The following is a 19,621-nucleotide window of genomic DNA, read 5'->3' on the forward strand; positions in this document are numbered from 1 at the left end:
GGGAAATCTGACTTAAGTCAGTGATTTTCGGCCTGGAATGTTTGGCTCTGAGTTCACATTACACAACATTTTACCTTCCTTATTTTAGGAAAAAAGAAAGAAGGAAAGAAAAAAACAACAACAAAACCTACAGAACTCACCAGCCCAGTACCAGCATGACACCCGGCCAGACAGCCCCATCACTTATATGTGAATTTCACTCTCTGCTTAATTCTAAGACAAGCCTCCTTGGAGGAACTTCCTTCCGGAAGTCTGCCTGCCAATTTTGGGAGGCTTTAAGGCTTATTTCCTCTCCCTCCTCCACCCACAAGTCAAATTACGAAGGGGCCTGAATCTAATTCCTTCCCCCGAACTCGCCCGTTCTGTGGCTGCACCATCAGTCAGTCATTCTCGGGAACACCCGGGGAGAGAGAGGTTTCCAATTCTAGGTCTGCCTAGGAGGCTCTGGTAAACGGAATGATCCTGAAGCTGTGATATTAGAAATGACTAAAGTTAATGTCCCATCCTCTTGGATGACAGAGCGCCCCAAGTGGGAACAGAGCAAAGGGCCAGCCTCCAACTCCCATAGCCAAAGAGCCTCACATGCCCATACCCTCTCTTTCCAGATTGCTCCATTCGGCATCTCGCAGCTCCTATGAGAGATCGAGCCGAAAAGTCTGAGCCACCCAACAAGGCAAGGAAGGTGTCCTGCAGCCTCCAGTCTGTAGACACCCGCTCTCTTCTCTACAGAGAAGACCCAGAATATACGGTGATTCATTATGAAAGAAAAAAATTAATATGCATTTAACTACATGCAAAAGCAGCACGGAACAAAGGCGGTTTATAAAAAGGCATCCAAATGTCAAATATTTCTCCAGTTCTTCCTGCACTGTCACAATAGAAGTGTTTTCTTTTTTAAGTGCTCCACTCTCAGTAATTGTAGGGATCACAATTTCAAATTAAACATGCCCAATAAACCACGGTGGGTGGGTTTTGTTGGCTTGCCTCTGTTACTTTTGTCTAGTCCCCACTTTAGCCCCACCTCCCCCACCCTGCCACCCCCACCCCAACTCTGTTTTGCTTCAGACTTACCTTTGTTGACCTTTCCCCCTCCTTTCTGGGAGGCTTGTCCCGCTGCCTTCCCTGCACTGAGAATGTCCTCTCTTCCTCTGTCACCCCTCACATTTGGAGGGGCGTTCCCGGCACCCATATTCCCACCATCTTTCCCTAAATATATGTTTGTGTGTCTGTTACTTATCCCCAGCCCCCTTTAACCAGAGGAACAGGATCAGAGACTCCCAACACAGCACAGCGCTAGCTGAACTGACTGTACCCATTAGGAATTCTTCAAGTGCAGATGGACTCTTCAAAGTGACTGTTTACAAATGCAGAAGTAGAATTATGGGTTGCCTCACCCCCACCCCACCTCCTAACATGGATGGGGTTTCATTGCCGCTCTGATTCCAATTTCTCTGTTTCCCACCCCAAAGAGCTGATTTTCCTAATATCCATCCTGCAGACTCCATCTGGGATCCCCCCAACAAGCTGTGCGCTTCTCCCTTTCTTGCACACAGGAATTATAAAAGTCTTCAGGGGGAACGGCAAGGAGGTCAGACCCAGGACTGAGCTATCAGAGTTTTAACACCTAGAAATAGGGAGAGACTGGACAGAGAAGGCTTAATGGACACCCATCAAGAAGGGATGCTATTCTCCCCGGTGCCTGCCCATGGGTCGGTGCAGACCCCTGTGAGGAAGCCAAGTTGAAGCCCTCAGAAAGCCAGAAGCCAGCAGCGTCTACTATGATCACAATTACCCCATGATGTCCCCGTTTCTCAGGATTTACTATCCTTCCGAGCTTTCGGCCCAGTGTCTTGTGTGAACAGAGAACCAGATGGGAGTTTTGGGGGCTAAAATGGATACACCAATTATTTATAGATTCGGACTAAAAATCATGTGAACCGCCTTCTGTGGAGTCCCATCTTCCGAGAACAGACTTGAAATAGGCATAGTTGTGGAAAGTCTCAGAATCATTTAGAATAATCCTCAACATGATATTGCAAGTAGGGAATGGTGGAATTAAGCCGAAAGAATTTTAGGAACCCCTTCAAAGACAAGGGCAGGATTTTAGAACTCTCTAGAAGGAGACCCCAGGGGTTCGATTTTATATTCTGTTGGTTTGGGTTTTTAAGTCATGTTGTCTTTAGACTTTTTTCTTCTTTCCTGGCTGGAAAAACCTTTAAAACTCAACACGACTGCTTACAAAGTAAGGTGTTGCCAGCTTGGAAAGGGAAGGAAATTGTCTCTGGTGCCTTACGAATGATAGACACTCAACATTCATGCAAGGGAGGAGAGCATTTTAAAAAGATTTTCTGTTATTAATCAGCTCCATACAAGGCTCTGGATTCCTAAGGGGAGTCATCCTTAACTTCCCTACCTTGGTTTTTGTTGTTGTTGTTGTTGTTGCTGTTGCTGTTGCTGTTTTTTTTTTCTTTTTTTTCTTTTTCTCTTTTCTTTTTTTCGGAGCTGGGGACCAAACCCAGGGCCTTGTGCTTGTTAGGCAAGCGCTCTACCACTGAGCTAAATCCCCTACCCCTGTTTTTTGTTTTTTAACACTGCCTTTTATTGTTGTTGTTGTTGTTTGTTTTGGTGGCTGGGAGCAAAGTGGAGAGTGTGCCATTTCTCACAAAATCTTTCCTGCTGTCAGTGAGGCTTAGCATCTCATCCGTGTGGCTTCCTACCTGCCTCATACACATCACTGGAGTCTTACATTTTGCTAAGGAATGATAGAATACCCAGCTGAGAGGTTAGCTAGCTTGTCAGGTCAGCCTCATGAGAACACCATGGCCTGAGCTCCGGAAACTTCTGGGTGCCGCCTATTTTGCTGTGTCAGAGGTGAAATCTGCTTCTTCTGAGATCTCTCCTAAATGTAACCCTCAAAATAGAGGAAATATTTGGAGGAGGGCTGCAGCCATGAAAACTGTTCTTAGTGATGCTTACATTTTCATAGCCAAAAAACCATTTAACAGAGTCTGACAAAGCGTTTGCCGCCTTCTTCTTCTTCTTCTTCTTCTTCTTCTTCTTCTTCTTCTTCTTCTTCTTCTTCTTCTTCTTCTTCTTCTTCTTCTTCTTCTTCTTCTTCTAACACACAGAACGTTCTAGAAGACATGGACAAGGGCAGACGGGCAGCTTGGCCGTGCTCTCTGCTGCTCTCCTCTATCTGAACACACTCACTTAGCGCACAACTACCTCAACGCCTTAGGATGGAAGGACAATGTTTGTTTATGTGTTCTGTGGTGCTAGGAATAGAATCTGGGGCCTCACATGTGCTAGCCAGCAGCATTACCACTGAATTCCATCCCCAGCCTGGAACATTTTAAAAAGAATTTATATTTGATAACATCAATACCCGAGTTACGGTGCTGGGTCTAAAATAAGCTATTTGTACTGCTGTTTAAATATTAATATCCATTTGCGCATGTGTGGTATCACTAACCAACTAAGAAATTAGTAAGATTTATTCTCCATCTAGGTAGGAGAAAGTTATATGGGTAAAAACATATTTTTGCTAGTCTATCAAACATACTGAGAATAGAAACAAATAAGCTTCCATTTCTTGGTTAGCTGTAATTCTAAGCACCCCCTTTCCCAGGTGATGGGGAACACTGGTTTTTGGGGTGCCCCAGGGCTTCCCAGACGTGTGTGTATGTGCATGTGTGTTCATGGGGCCTGGCACAGACAAAGCTTGCTTCCACCCCACTCGTTCTACATGATGCTAGTAATGGCAGTTGAAAGAAATGCATTTTGTAAAACTTACAGTAAAGTCAGGCTCTGGAGAGCTTAGTAAAATGCTCACTGTGCCAACATGAGAAACAGAAGCCACTTAAAAGTCTAGGTTTGGTTGATGCTTACATGGGGGGGGGGGTAGAGGCAGGGGGATCTCTGGGGATCAGTGGCCAGACAACCTCACCAATTCAGTGAGCCCCGGGTCCCACTGAGAGACCCTATCTCCAAAAATCAGGTGGATGGCTCCTGAGGAAAGATACCAAAGTTGACTTTTGGCCTCTAAATACACTTGAACCTACATGTACCTACCCATATACCAATGTGTGCACACACACAAAACAAAACATTACATCACAATAAACGAACCCCTGGGTTTGGGTGTCGTTTCCTATAAGGTTTGTCTTCCAGTCGATTACCTAAAATGAAAGCCATCCCTATTTGAATGCTCTCAGAGAGTTGTATGGGTAAAAACATCTTTCCTCTGAGTTTTACACCTTTTGTCCCGTGAATATTTTCCACCATTATGGTGTTGTGGAGCCATCGTGGGTGTGTGCGTTCCCTGCCTCTTCTTCACGCTTCTACAGAATACCTTGGATTATCCTGGGCCAGCCGGCAGAGGTGATCAGCAGCACGTGGGTAATGGATGGGGCCCATTGTATTTTCTTGTTTAGAAAATTCAATCACCCTGCAAACTTTTATTGTGTTACATGTAAAATGGCGGTACATCAGCACTTGTTGTGTTTTCCTCTCCCGAGTTGGGCTTGGCAGGGTGCCTTGGGCTTCAGAGAACATCTAAGGGTTGCCAAGCAGGGCCGCTTGGTTCTTTGCCCATTCCTTTAGGGGTTGTAAACATCCTGCCCTGGAAACCTTCACCAACCTGTAGCTAGAAAACTCCCTGGTATGGTGGTGTGGCTGGAGGGAGCTGTAGGGTGGGGGTTAGAATCCATGAGTCACTTTGCCGGTCGAGAGGTGTGGGGTGGGGGTGTCCTGCTGATCCGAAGGAGGCTAGGTAGGTGCTCTAGTGGGCAGTGCGACCTCAAACAGAAAACACACTGCTTAGGAGCGAAGTGCAAAGGAAGGGCAAAGATGTTTGGCCCCCAGGCCAGTGCAGTGAGATACGGTCAAGATGCCATCTCCCTGACACACTGGGCTAGGCTGGGCTGCCACTTCCTACAGTATGGGCACGTCAGGGCCCGACCGTGCACTCTCTGGGACAGATTGGACAATTTGTTTCATCCTTGCTATTTTACATCGTTAAAAGAGTAAAAACCTTCTAAGTTGGGACAGTGAAGCATGACCGTAATCCTAGCACGCAGGGGACTGGGGCAGGAGGGCTGTAAAGTCAAAGACAGCCTGGGATACACAGAGCATTCCTGTCTCACAAAACAAAACCAAAGCCCAACAGGGCTGGCGAGACGCAGTGATAAAGCCAATTGCTGCCAAGCCTGATGACAGCGGTTTGAGTCCTAGGACCTACCCAAGGGTTGTTCTCTGACCTCGCACACAAACACTGTAGCCATGTATGTGCAGAACTCTCTCTCTCTCTCTCTCTCTCTCTCTCTCTCTCTCTCTCTCTCTCAATGGAAACAGGTACCAAGTCTTCCTGGGCAAAGGCTGGAGGTGCCATGTTGCACACACTGCTATAGGGCTTTATGACAGCTTTACACGGCCCTTATATGCAGAAAAGGATAGCACAGAGCTTATTATGGGATCTCAGTGTGCTATGCCCGTTCTACGGGTAAGTAAACTGAAGTTCATTAAGGTTATATAACAAGGGTAAAACGATGACACAGGGCCAGGATGTGGATCTAGGCGCTGTGAACTCACAAACACTTCTCTGCCAAGCAGGATGTGTCAGGGAGAGGATCACAGGAGCCCATTTAAAGACATCACAAAGGAACTTCCCTCCCACAGGGTGCCACTCCATCACACAGATGTCAGATGTCAGGGCGGGCTCAGTGTGAATGCCACCCTTGAGGTTTCATTAAGAGGCAAGCGTGCTCTCAGTGGTGGATGGGAAGGTTTTAATTATGCCATCAGAGTTCATCCATAGAGATGAAATTTCTCACTTCTGAAGGAGCAGTCCGGTGTCAGATGCAGGATGGAGTGGGTCAGGGGTGTAGCCTAGCTTCTTAAGCAGAAGTCGGCATGACACTATTTTTAGGTTCGGGTGCTCTCAGCAGTGAACTGGAGCAGTGCAAACTCTGAGGACAGGAAGGGAATGGAATGTGGGAGAAAATTCAAAGCCAAATGTCCTATCACTCACGTTCCGTTTTTGTTTGTTTGTTTGAAAAGCTTTGCTTTTTATTTATGTATATGCAAGCGTGTCTCTGCATGCGTGTTTCTGCATTCGCGTCTCTGCATGTGTGGGCAGAAGATGTAGATTTACTTTTTATTATGCATATGTATGTGCATCCCTGCATGTGCGGCTCTCCATATGTGGGCATGCATGTGTGCAGGTGCCCATGAAGACCAGAAGAGGTCAGATCTCCTGACACTGGAGTTACAGGTAGTTGTGAGCTACCCAACATGGCTGCTGGGGATTGGACCCTAGTTTTCTGCAAGAGCAGCAACATTCTTTCCTTAAAATATCCTATCCAGGAGGGGTGTGGTGGCACACACTTTTATTCCCAGTGTGCTTGGGAAGTAGAGGCAGATGGAACTCTGAGGTCAAGGCTAGCCTGGTCTACAGAGTGAGTTCCATAACAGCCAAGGTTATGTAGAGAGACCCCGTTTCAATACACACACACACACACACACACACACACACACACACACACATACATACATAAAATATCCTGTCAAGGTAGGGGTTGGGAGATAGTTTATTGATGTTTGCCATCTAAGTATAGGGGCCTGAGTTCAATGCCCAGTGTAAAAAGCAAAGTGTACTATCACTTGTGAACTTGTAATGGTAGTGCTAGAGATGTGAAGACAGGAGCGTCCCAGGGCTTGCTGGTCAGCCAGCCTGGCTGAACGAATGAGTTTAAGGAGAGACCTTGTCTCGAAGAATAAGGTAGAAAATGATTGAAAAGGCTACTTGATGTCAACCTCTGATCTCCGTATCTAAGGTGCACGCGCACACACACACACACACACAGAGAGAGAGAGAGAGAGAGACAGAGAGACAGAGACAGAGACAGAGAGAGACTGATAGAGAGAGGGGAGGGAGGGAGAGAAGAGAGAGAAGGTGTCTTTTTTTTTTTTTGGTTCTTTTTTTCGGAGCTGGGGACTGAACCCAGGGCCTTGCGCTTCCTAGGCAAGCGTTCTACCACTGAGCTAAATCCCTATCCCGAGAGAAGGTGTCTTAGGAGATATAATATGTTAAAGACAACAATGGTCCCCACTGGACATATAATTTTCATGTTGTGGTCTCAACACAGATCCCACATTGTACTCTCTAAGACGGTCTACTGATTCTACATATGGCTTCTCCATTAGCTATGAACATTTGAGTATGAAACAGTCACCTAGAGTAAGAGAGAGCTATAGGGGTAGAGAATAAGGCGGTCAGGTTTTGTAGAGAGGAATGGAAATACATAGAGACCTTACTTGGAGTGCCCAGAGTATAGCTAATTCCAAAGGTAGCCTAGGATATGGCATTAGATATGTGGCCTGTTAGGTCCTTAGGATACAGCCCTGAATTCTGAGCAGATGCCCAGGCAATTGGAGCAATTGGAACAGTCCTGTTGTGGGGCTGGGCCCTGGCTCTGCTCACACTCGGTGGATGGGGGTTGTGTAGGGGTGGTAGGAGCAGAAAACCAAGTTATAGGACATAGGAAGGTACCTAAGGGTTTGCATATAAGGTTATCCTGTCTGAATTGGTGGTGGTGGGGGCAATATACACTCTGCTCTCACACAGCCAACAGCTATCTGTGGGCAGAAGGTGAGGAAGAGAGAAAGAATCAGAGGTGGAGGAGGGAACGTTTGAGAAGGAAGGATATATGGAGGGAGCAATGGAAGGCGACACTGTGAATGCACCCAGAGCTGCAGGGGCTGAGTGGGTGGGCATGAGAGCAAGGAAGCCACTCTGGAGGGTCAAAGGCTTGTGGAGAGAACATCTTGCCCAGACAACCAAGGATTCTGTGTAGGAGACAGCACCATGCAAACAGAGTGGACCAGACATTAATAGCCAGGAACCTCAGCTAGGCGACTCCCCCTCCACCCTAATGGCACCTAACCCCTTCAGATGGCAAGCATGAGACCCTTACACAGAAGAGAAGGGGCTCCCTGGAGGTGCCATGAGGAAGCAGTAAGAATTATCTGTCCCGGGGATGAATACGTAGTGATTATCAGACGGATCCCAAGGCTCTGAAAGTGAGGGTTCTTTGCAGTCTTTGGAAATTGCAACATTAGTGCTTGGTGACAAAAAGTCCCAGGTAGTGACCGGCCATGCGGGCTTCATTCAGACCCATGGGTTGGTTATTTTAGTACAGGCCAAAGAGGGGCTTTAGCTCGCAGCTCCTAGGGCCCCACATCTGCAGCACTTGGCCTTCCGGTTTCCCTCCATGTTCATTCCAGCAGCCTGCCAGGGGAGGTGGGCATGGGTGTCTCATCAACTGGTGAGTTTTCCACAAGTACCAGCTGGTCTCCTCTTAATTGCCCCTACAGAGACTTTCATAAATACTTTCAAATATTATAATTATTATTGTTTCCCTTTAAGATGGCACCTCCTCCATCAAGCAGCCCAAAGAACCATTCTGAAATTATCCAATTTATCTTTATAAAATCCCCCGTGAGGATGGTGGGTGGTAGTGTCTCTTGGTTGGTGAAGGACAGAGAGGGGGGAAGAATGTGGCTAAAGGTATTGTGCTGATGGGGAAGGTGAACCCCAAGTGGCAAGTGGGAACCCTTCTTTCTCCCAATGTGCCTCAGTGTCATCCTGGGCACATCACTCTCTAGGGGCCATATCCTGAGGCAAGCTCTATTTGGAGCATGGTGTCCCCCCCTCGGTAACACACGTGAGCTGGTGAAAAATCTCTGGAGAATTCAGCTTCCTCATCTGACAAGAACTGAAGATACCTCTGTGAGAAGTGCAGAAAGGACTGCTTCGCTCCCTGGGGGCAGCTGTAAACACCAACAGGCCCTCTTTCCCAAGCCCTCTCCCACTAGGCACCATCCATCAATCAATCCATTGCCCAATGGGCTCTTTTGCAATTCTATGCAGTGAGGTAGAAATGCCCCGTTTTGGAATGGATGGAACGAGCTTGGGGGATAGGCAGCCTGTTTCAGACCACGGCTGCAATACCTTCGAAACGTGACAGCCTCTCACAGGGCACTGAGTCACGCCCATTTCCTCACCAGCAAGATCGGAACAAAGATTGTAACATTGTAACGAGGTGAGATGTTACAGAAAGAGGGTCTGCTACAAGTTGGCGCTTCCTAAGCGACTAGAGATCGGATAAGATGGTGAAGCCGGAGTTGAGATTCCTGTATCGAACCCTGCCAATTCACCTTGGACAAATCATCACTTCATCTTCCTGGGTCAGGAAGATTCCTGTTTTCCCAGTAATATACATAGTTTATCGCAAGATTACATTGTTATTAATTGTATTTTAATTATTGTGTAATTCCTTGCTCCTATTTCATCTTGTGTAACCTTGAGGCAACACAAGGGATATGGCTCAGTACAGGGCCACTTTGTCCCCAGCAGCCTGGAAGGAGTACCCCCTGGCTTAGAGAGCTCTCTATGGTGCCAATGAGTCCTGTGATTTCCCACTATAGGGCTCAGGGATCTGGGAACTGCCCCTCCCCCCCTTTGCCCAGGCACTTTTCCGGCAAGATGGAGATATTAGTTATCCTCACTGCCACAGTGACATAGTTTAGAGAAGCAGCTTGAAAGTTCAGGGGTTTGGGGCTAATGTGGCTGTGGAGTCGTGGCAGCTACCGCGGCTTATTAGGAACTTGCCACAGAGATGGAGACCAAGTGTCAACTACATGAGCCTGCGAGGGACACTTCACACTCAAACTCTAAAAAATAAAAACACTATTTTTAGAAAGATCAGTGAGCTGCTCTTTGGAAGCCCTTCAGTGCTGCATGCATGGGGAGTGCTGTCTGATGAAAGCATGCACGTGTACGTGAGGAACATACAAAGACCTGCACGTCCATATGAACAAGGACGTGCATAGGAACAAATGGAGCATTTGTCTCCGTGTGGGCTTCTATTTAAGAAAAGAAAGAAAAAATTAAAGGCTCTTATTTGGGGTAGAAAATGAAGAGAGAAATGAAGGCGCTTTAATTTCCGGTGGTGCCAGGCCACAGTTCGGGCTGCACCGGCAGCTGCTGTAACAGTAAACCAAACAAACAACCCATCCACCAGCAACACAGAAACTCTGGATTGCTCTCTGCCGCAGTCTTCCGTGGATACTTCAAAGCCTGGAGACTCTACAGATGTGGTGTTTCTCTCTCCAGTCAACACATGCAAAAGCCAGCGAGAGAGGGGCCAGCCCCCTGAAAGGAAAGTGGGGGGCAGAAGGTGGCAGTGGGGGTGGTGGGGAAGATGGCTTGAAATTTGAGCCCTGAGCACACTGGCTATTTCTTAGAGGACAGGCACCCATTCCCTGCTCAGCTCTAAGTCTCCACCTCCCTCCAGTGGCATTTATAAGAAGGTAGCATTTCTTGAGGTCTAGCTAGTGAACAATCAACACCAAATTTGACTACCAAAAAAAAAAATTACACTACAGAATCCATCATGGCCAGATTCCCCTGAGAGCAGTTTCCTTCCTCTTCCTAAGACTGCTCCTCCATGGGGTGGGGCTATGGTGAGCCAAGACACAGGCAGCCAGCCAATTCTCACACTTGTGCTTTTTTGAGCTTGTACAACATTGTCTACAAAACTACACTGAAGAATACAGGAATCTGGGGAGCTGGCAAAGCATGTCCGAAGGCTGCATCTGTCCAACACAACTTTGTTAGGCCTTAGATATAATCATTCCAAGACAGGGGTCTCAAGCTGAGCGTGGTGAGCTTGGGGACCCCCAGAGAGGAGTCCCTTCATCCTTGGATCAAAACCCCTTTGTTTTTCTTAGGAGAGTCTTAATTGGGTTGGGGAAGTATCATTTGCAACAAAGTATTATTAGAGTAACAGTGTTCACAGTGACCTTGCCTTCTTTACCCAAAATGTTACAAGCTAGCAATTTGTGATTTGCAAAACTCTTATATTAAAAGAAATAATCAAGTGAAAAATTCAACCTTGGAATAAATTGAATTCTGAAAACAAGAGTACAGAATACAAGAGATATGTTTTTTTAGGCAGAGGCAACATTATAGTTGTGTAATGGAGAAGGGAGGTGGCTGAGAGACAGGGTGGTAAAAGCTGCTCTGGGCTTCTCTAACTTGTGACCTTGAACAAGTATCCTCTTCCCCTCTAGCCCAAACCACAGAAGAAAGAACTCTGGCCTTCTGACCTCTTTCCAAGTGGACTCTGAATAATTCAAAGGTAGAATTAGGAAGCCCTGGCTAGACAAAGGTAAGTGAGAATTGGCCAGGACCTGCAGATGCTCAGAGAAAGGACCATTTTGCTGAGCCTGTGCCTAGGGCAGTGGGATCCTATAACACAAGTCTTCTAGAAGATCAGCTTCAGTTGGGTCTTAGAAACCTGTAATGGGGGCTGGAGAGATGGCTCAGTGGTTAAGAACACTCACTGCTCTTCCAGAGGTCCTGAGTTCAAATCCACATGGTGGCTCACAACCATCTGTAATGAGATCTGCTGCCCTCTTCTGGTGTGTCTGAGGACAGTGATAGTGTACTTATATAGGATAAATAAATACATCTTTAAAAAGAAAAAGAAACCTGTCATGGCAGCCATGGGAGAAAGAAGGTAGGAGAAAAGGAGTGAAGGGGCTCCAGCTGCTGCCCTGAGAGGGCTCACTCCCTGATGCACTTGGCCATCAAAGGACTGTTTGCTCACATGTGTCTCCAGAGCTCCTTGTCTTTGGTACTCCTAAGGCCATGCCAGCCGGACCTCAGAGATTGCTTACATACAGTGCTGTTGAGGTCATCCACGAAGACACTGACAGGAGGCGCTAGAGAGGTGACTCCTAAAGAACCTAATGTTCTCTGGGCTTTATTTACCTATTCTGTTAAAAAATGAGCTGAGCATTGCCAGGGCTGCTAAAAATAGACAGTTGTCACCTATTGTGAACTTCTCAAAATGCAAGTAGGAAAAATCAGAGATAGGAAATCTGTCACTTCTAACAGGATCTGCTTTTAAAAACCTGTAGTGTCAAGATAAATACATTCTGGTCTCCAACAGTCCAGCCTCTGAACTAATCACATGTCTTTATCTGCAACACATGCGATTTTAAAAGTTTAAAACTATGGGATCATGGAGGAAAAAAATAACTAAATAAAATATCCACACAAAGGGGCTCTGAAGACTTGTTAGACCTGGGTCATTGCAGAGTCAGAAGTCTTCGATGCCTCTAGCACGAGAGAACATCCCCGTTGCCTCAGTACTGAGGAATCCTGACACATATCAGTCTTAGTTTTTTCATTTTGATTGACATCCTAGGGCCACTGAGCCTCCCCAAGCCGACACAACAGCCTATTTAGCAGAACAAAAAGAGGAGGGGAGGGGAATCAAAACCACTGACTTCCATTTTTCTACTCTTAGGATCTGACACATACTCAAGAGCAAGCCAAAAAACGTCTACTGGCAACTCTTCCTAATGCACAGGCTGCCACATCAGCACAGGGACCAGAAGCAATCTTGCAGAATAAAGTACAGTATTAGAGGACTCCCCCAGGTTAAACCCATCAACCTCCAGTGATGCTTCTGTGGGATCAACAGTTTCCTGAACCCTGGTGGAAAGAGGAAGACCACGCTCTTATAAGGTGCCAGCTCACCTCACTACTCACAGGGACTCTGCCTCCTGCCATGTGGAGCCCAGGCAGCAACAGGAATCATAATGCATAATAGCCACCTCTCCAGCAAACAGCGTCTTAAACACACAGAAGAGATGGGTGTTGCTAACAGACTATGTCAGTCTCACCTGGGCAAGGCCCCATCTCTACATCAACCTACCCACCCCCAACTTTGTCTTTAGTGTTTCTTCTTATGTCTTTTGCCTCACCCTGGACTCTCCATGTCTTTACATATTCACAGGACTTGTTGCTTCCTATGAATATTTTGAATTTTAAAAAACCCTATTCTAACCACTGAGCTGTGATCTAGCCCAGGTTGGCCTTGAACGTTTAGACCTCCTGCCTCAGTCTGCTGAGTGCTAGAATTCCAACCACACATATCACATCAGGCTAGGAATTAATTTCAACATTTGGAGAAGGGGCTAGGCTGGGAATCGATGACGTATTAGTTATAGTTATTGTTTGCAATTGAGAAAACAAGTGTGTACTACTTTTATCCTTTAGAAAAAGGGACTTTTGTAGAAATAAGTGTCTGTGGCTGCGTGGGAATATGGGGTGTCTGGGGTTATAGGAATCTGGACTCTGCTTCAGAATATTAATTTAAAAATAATTAGTCAACGAGCTAACACCTAGACATCAGAGAACTGTGGTAGCAAGATTTTGATCCTTAGGCCTGCATGATCAGCGCAGAGCAGCTCGTTTAGTTAATGCCCCTCACCTTCCATGATGGTGACACTTCGTGTTCCTTCTACAGACAGGTAAGTTGAGGCCTGGAAAGCCAGGCAGCACAACCCAGGTCACAGAACCTCAGAAGACAGGGTTCTGGCTTGGAGTGGGAGAAGCTGATCTCCCCAGTTAAAACTCAGAGCTCCTCTCACCTATGGGTGGGTTTCTCAAAGCAAATCTCTGAGGAGCCTGGGGAAATGCTGGTTCCCCTGTTCACTACCAGCTAGCATCTGTGGAGGGCACGGAATGAGCAGGAGTGTGACCAAGGCCTGAGAACCACATGCCCAGGACCACATTGACCACACTGACATTGCGAAGGGGACATGATGGAAGACACAGGAAAACTCAGGCTCCCTACACTATAAGAAGCGAGAAGGATGGTCGCCATTAAAGAGTGCAGAACAGGCTTGTGGGAGGTTCTTGGCTCTCCCCAGGGTCTGCCTAAGGACACACAGGTTGGGATCCAGGTCAGGGCTCCAGAGAGATCAGGGAGCTGGATGGCCAAAACACAGAGCACACATGTCAGGGAACTAGGCAAGATGGTGCTGAAAGAGTTAGTTCACAGGGCGAGGGAGGCAGAACTCCGGGTATTTTGCTCTTTGTTTGAATCTAAAACACAGCTTTAAGTTATTAAGCATGCTGGAATAGCACAAACACGCTGGGCACTGCTAGCAGGAGCAGAAAGACGCTTGGGGAAGGACGTTCAAGATAAATGTCAGGAATGAGAAGTGTCAGGTCCTTGGGACTTCATTGCCTCCTTCTGAGTTCTCAACAATCCCTGGGGGATCCCTGTGGCCCCAGCCTGTGTCTGCAGCTGGCAATGGTCTCAAGTCCGTCCTATATAACAGGAACCCAGGGTCATTAGACTTGTGCATCCTACCTGCTTCTTAAAGAGAACATTTATAAACTTTACTGAGATGTGCCATGAAGGTAGGAACCCCCTTTTTGCAATTCTTTTGGGGAAAGGGCATAAAGCACCCCCCCAGAACAGTCAGGGGACCATATTCTGTGCAGCAGCAATTCTTCTAAATATAGAACACAGAGCCATCACACAAGGAGGCAAGAGATGTCCTTGGATGCTCCACAGAACAGGCGGATGACAAAGCTGCTAAGAGGGTTTTGCGCAGAAATCCTGTGCTCCCCGATTTAGCAGAAGGCTCCCTCTGCTCTCTCACGTGAGTGGGCTGCGAAACAGACCTGCAGTGGTTGCTCTGTGAAGCTTACCACTTCACCTTGTCCCAGGTCTGCCTTCACAGGTACAGAAATAATTCCCTGGACTCCAGGAGTTTCTTTTTTTAGCCCCCATGGAAGTAAATTTACTTATCCAAACTTGAGCTATCTCTAACATTTGCCAGATCTCCCAGGCCGATTTTTTTCTTTTTTTAAACTCATCTTCACGGCAGGAACATAAAAGGGGGCGATCCATAAACATTTCAGATGCTTAATATACTGCTTCCTCTAGGTCGCTCGAAGCGGAAACGCTGCTCTTGAGACGAGGTGGGCATCTCTCAAAGTCATCAGGAGGGCTCGCCATGCACTTGGCCACAGCTGAAATGTGTTTTAATAAGGTTCTTCTCCTTTAAAAGCCCCCGTTGCCTTTCAGCCCCATCCCGCAGCCCAGGCAGGGAGGAAGATGGCTCTCAGATATCCTTTTGTTACTCTAATCGGAGCCAGAAGGGCCGTATTGACTTTCGGCCCATGGGGAGTTGTAGCTCTTTAGTATCTATCTCATCCAAGAAATCAAGTTTGATTAATTTGTCATCAAGCAAAATGTGTGATCCGCTCAGAGCCAAGCCTTTGAAGTGGAAGGATGCAGTTGGGCTGGAAGCCCAGGTCAGGAGGAGAATCAGCATTGGTGTCCCATGGAATAAGCCCGTCTAGGCACAGGGGCCTGCTCACGCTGACAATGCTGCTTTAACTTCTGAAACCGTTTGGACACAAGCATTCTGAGTGGGCTCCTCCCTGGCAAAAGCTCCCTTTTGTTGTCTTTGTTAAAGTGACCAGGGATACAGAGCAAGGAAGTCCTAGTAAATGTTGAATCACTCCACAAAGCTTTGGGATGGTAGGGTGCAACCTTCCGCCAGTCGTAAAAGCCTGTGAGAGTGGGAGAGCTATAGGGCTGAGCTGGGGTCTGCCCTCACTTCCGGAATGAATATGGAAGGGGTCTCGTGCTGGGTCATAGGGCAGATGCTCCTTTACAATGCTCTGGTCTTGTTAACCTGCACTTAGTGGAGTGCCTAGTTTGCTGAAAAAACACACAAGCCAATGGCCCTGAAACATTTAAGCCTAGACATAGTGTCACGTTTCTTGTTCAGATGCTATATATTGGTTTATAAGGAGTTCCAGGGCTTTACAAATTACAGAGTGAGCCATCTTGAGACATTCCACAATGTAAGAACCCCACAGTTAACATGCTGGTGCATGGGCTTTTTTTTTTTAATGACTGCTACCCCTCAGGTGTACACATAAAGACCTAGTGAATTAGGCAGCCAAAGTCAGGGGCTTGCTTGGCTTTTAAAGAGATCTGGGAAGTGCCAACAAATTACAAACAGCCTTTGTGGTTACCGACTCCAGTGTCTAAACTGTTATTAGAGAATTTTAAAATAATAATGAGTCTATCGAAGACACTCGGCTTCAGAAAGCTAAGGATACTTTGAATTGAAAACAAAAGCAAACTTTGCTTATGACAACATTCAAACATTTCACTGAGTCTGTACTGTAAGTCAGGTCTGTGGAACTCAAGGATGTTTGAATTAATTTCTTCCTCTTCTTGGGGACTAGTGGCTCTTTTTTTGTTTTTCGGTTTTTTTTTTTTTTTAAACCAAGGTTTTCTTTGTGTAGCCCTGGCTGTCCTGGAACTCACTATGAAGACCAGGCTGGCTTTGAACTCAGAGATCCACCTGCGTCTGCCTCCTGAATACTGGGAGTTAAAGACATATACCATCCCTACCCAGCTTCGTGGTCCATTTTAATGCTATTTCTCAAGTCTGTAAGGTCTAGGCTCCACGAAGTAGAGAGGATTTGGTGCTTATGTTTTACATTTTCTGGGCCTAGCACACAGCACAGCTAGTCAGCCATCACTTGATGAGGGGGGAATGAGTCAATCTAGCCTACAGAAATGTGCTATAGAGATGCCCGTCAGATTTCCTTTCCGCTGTCAGGGACTAAGATAAATGCATGTAGGAGCCTGGGAGAGATGACTCAGTCGGTAAAATGCTTGCTGTGCACGCTTTCAGACCTCAGTTCAACCTCCCGGACACACAATAAAAAGTCACGTGTAGTAGTACCTGTTGGGAAGGCAGCAACTGGCAGACTCATGGGGGCTCATTGGCTAGCTTTGTGTACCAGGGAAGGAACCTATCTCAAAAAACAAGGCAGACGACTTCTGAGAACCACTGGAGGTTGTCCTCTGACCTCTACATGTACATACATGCATCCATACACACACACATGTACAATGACAAGAGTAATAGCATTCGAATAATTCAAAGAATCCTCATGATGATCCAGCAGTTACCTCACAGTTATATGCTTGGATGCCCATAATTCACAGCGGAAAACAAGGGGCTTAACACTTCTCTAAGAATTTGTTCAGCTTAGAAGATAGGCATACACCCTATTTCCTGTGCATATTCCCCCAAAAAATGCCAATAAAATCATTGAAAAATAATTAATTGGTAAGTTCACTTATATTTTAAACTCACTCACAGCCAATCAACTTGGAAAGCAGGTTCGCAGAAGCCACCAAAGGGGACAATTTGTTTCACCCTGAATGGCATGAGTGGTACACAGACCAGTAGAGAAGCAGAATACAGGCTTGGCTAGACAACTGCCAGCAAAGGCTTTCTGGTATGGTAACCAGGTGAGCAGGGACAGTGCCTCGAGTGTCAAGTGAGCAAGTGTCCTTGTATCAGCCGTTGGGGACAAACCCAGAGACTCGCCTTCCGGTCATTCCTACCAAGAGCAGAGTCCCAGCTGCATCCCCCTCCCCCCCCAACGCTATTTGTTTCTAAGCAGCTGACTTCTCCCTCCTAAGGATGAGGAAACTGTGACTCAGAGCTGTTGAGTAACTCGCTCTAGGCACCAGCTAATAGGATTTCAACCCAATAATTAAGCCCCCTGCATTACAACCAGTTTGCTTTCTGACTGTTCACAGCCAAGGCCACGTTGTGCACTCCAGGTGGGTTCGGTTCAAAGAGTCTCCTACAATCAATCATTCTGCTGCCTGAACTGGGAAAACTGTTAAAACTTTAATCAGGACCCTAGGACTCTGGTCAAGAAATCAAGTCATGGCGTCTCGGCTCTCCTTTCTAGTCTCTGATAGGAGCCCTCACAAACACAAACAGCTAAAGGTCACCAGTAAGCAGAAGAGGGAGCTGCGGCTGATCCATCTGTGCTGGGATAATCCAGCGCTGGCCGTGAATATGTTTAAGGGGCTCCACGCTACGGCAGTGATTCTTTTTCACCTGCCATCCACAGCAGTCAAACGTGTGATTCTTGTGCATTCTTCGGGGAAGAGTGTTAGGCATGTGCGTCTACAGATTGGGCACTCAATAAGTGAGACAGAAAGCCAGCTTCAAATGGAAGTGTTTTAATTCCCCGTTAAAACCTTGAGAAAATAAGCAAGTGCAGAGAGGGGGCCGGGGGTGGAAACTATTTTCAAGACTGAGCTGCTCGCAGGATCTGCTGCAGAAGCAGGTGAGAAAATGAATACTTTTGGGGGGATGAGGCATCAAAGTGAAAGCTGGGACTCTGGCTTGCAGGCAGGAGGTTTGGGGACCCATTGTGACCCTTCCACAAACTGCTTGTGTGACTTTAAGTAGTCAGTCACTCTATGTCTCTGGGCCACTGCCTCATCTGTAGTGGGACTATTTTGGATGAGGCCAGCAAGTCTTCCATTTTTATTTTTTTTATAAAGCAATAGATTGAAGAAGGAGGAGGAGGAGAAGAGGAAGGAGGAGGAGAAGGAGGAGGAGAAGAGGAGGAGGAGAAGGAGGAGAACAGGAGAAGGAGAAGGAGGAGGAGGAAGAGGAGGAGGAGGAGGAAGAGGAGGAGGAGGAGGAGGAGGAGGAGGAGGAGGAGGAGGAGGAGGAGGAGGAGGAGGAGGAGGAAGTGAGTCCATGAGGAAATCTCAAACTTCTTGCCTTTTGGAATCTTCAGTGTTTATCAAGGCCCCGGTTTTAGAACATTCTAGAGCCACAGTAACTTGGGAGAGTAATAAAGATACAGCTGAGCTCCGCAATGAACTCACAGTATGACCTTGGGCAAGTTCCTCACCCGTCTTAACCTTCACTTCCACATACCAAAACTGGGAGTACTAGTAAGGGGCATCATCTATGTGCTTCGATGGCATGCCAACCCACATGGGTTGATATTAGTACTGCCACTCTCCATATGAACACCGCCATGGCTACAGCCAAAGCATGTTGAACTTTGCCCAGACATTGACCCATAGGGTCAGCCAGGACTTACAAGACACAAGCAGAATTTGTGTGCATTGTCAGAAAGAGCTGCCGTAGAGTCAACCTCTTCGAAGTTGCTCTTAGAAGCCAATAAACCTCTGCTAGCATTTTTTTCTTTTGCCCTATGATGCTTTTTTTTTTTAAAGAAGACACATTTTAAAAAATACCAGCATCTTGTGCTTTGTAAGTGGGGCACTCTGGGGATATATCTTCCAAAGGGAGTCCCCCTTCACCCCCATTATTCTTCAGTAGGAAAGGAGGATCACGTTAAACCTTGCTCTGGGTCCAAACTTTACAGAATCCTGTAGGCGCAGTAAAACAAATGGTTTCAGTTCCCTGAGCTGCACAGGAAATTGGGGAGTAGGAGCCTGTCCACATCCTCACCGTGGGGAGGGGTACAGTCAGCCACGCCATCTGTACAAACTGTGCAAAGTTCAACATGCTTACGGTTAGAAAGGCTTATGATTTATGCTTGCTAGTTAAATATGCTTATGATTTAAACTTATTTTCTCTGGCAAGGAATAAGCTAGTCAGCGCCGTGGCCTAGGCAGATGATGGGAAATAGAAATATATTTCAATGATATATATTTGAACTTGCTGAGCCTTGTAAAAGCTACCGTTTTCTTCTCTTCTTCGAACAAAAGACTTATCAGCTTGTAGGATTCCAGAGATTTTTTTTTTTTTTAGTGCCTTCACTGAAGGCACTTAAAAGTTTCTTTTGTTTTGTCTTCTTTTCTTAGCAGTAATCATCACACTGAAAGAGCCACCGAGGAAGAAAAGGCATGTTTGCAATATTTGGGCCTCC

General features: G+C 46.6%; 2 protein-coding genes across 2 annotated transcripts in view; both read right to left on the reverse strand.

The window, feature by feature from the left end:
* Foxp1 (forkhead box P1) overlaps positions 1–18,261 on the reverse strand; it is a 691,302-nt gene extending 673,041 nt beyond the window's left edge. The window contains exon 1 of the mRNA XM_063285823.1: positions 1,072–18,261. The gene's annotated coding sequence lies outside the window, so the exon portion shown is untranslated. The remainder of the gene's footprint in view (positions 1–1,071) is intronic.
* Eif4e3 (eukaryotic translation initiation factor 4E family member 3) overlaps positions 1–19,621 on the reverse strand; it is a 148,597-nt gene that overhangs the window by 80,585 nt on the left and 48,391 nt on the right. The gene's annotated exons all lie outside the window — the stretch shown is intronic.

The sequence above is a fragment of the Rattus norvegicus genome, chromosome 4 (genome assembly GCF_036323735.1).
Source record: "Rattus norvegicus strain BN/NHsdMcwi chromosome 4, GRCr8, whole genome shotgun sequence".
Taxonomy (NCBI): domain Eukaryota; kingdom Metazoa; phylum Chordata; class Mammalia; order Rodentia; family Muridae; genus Rattus; species Rattus norvegicus.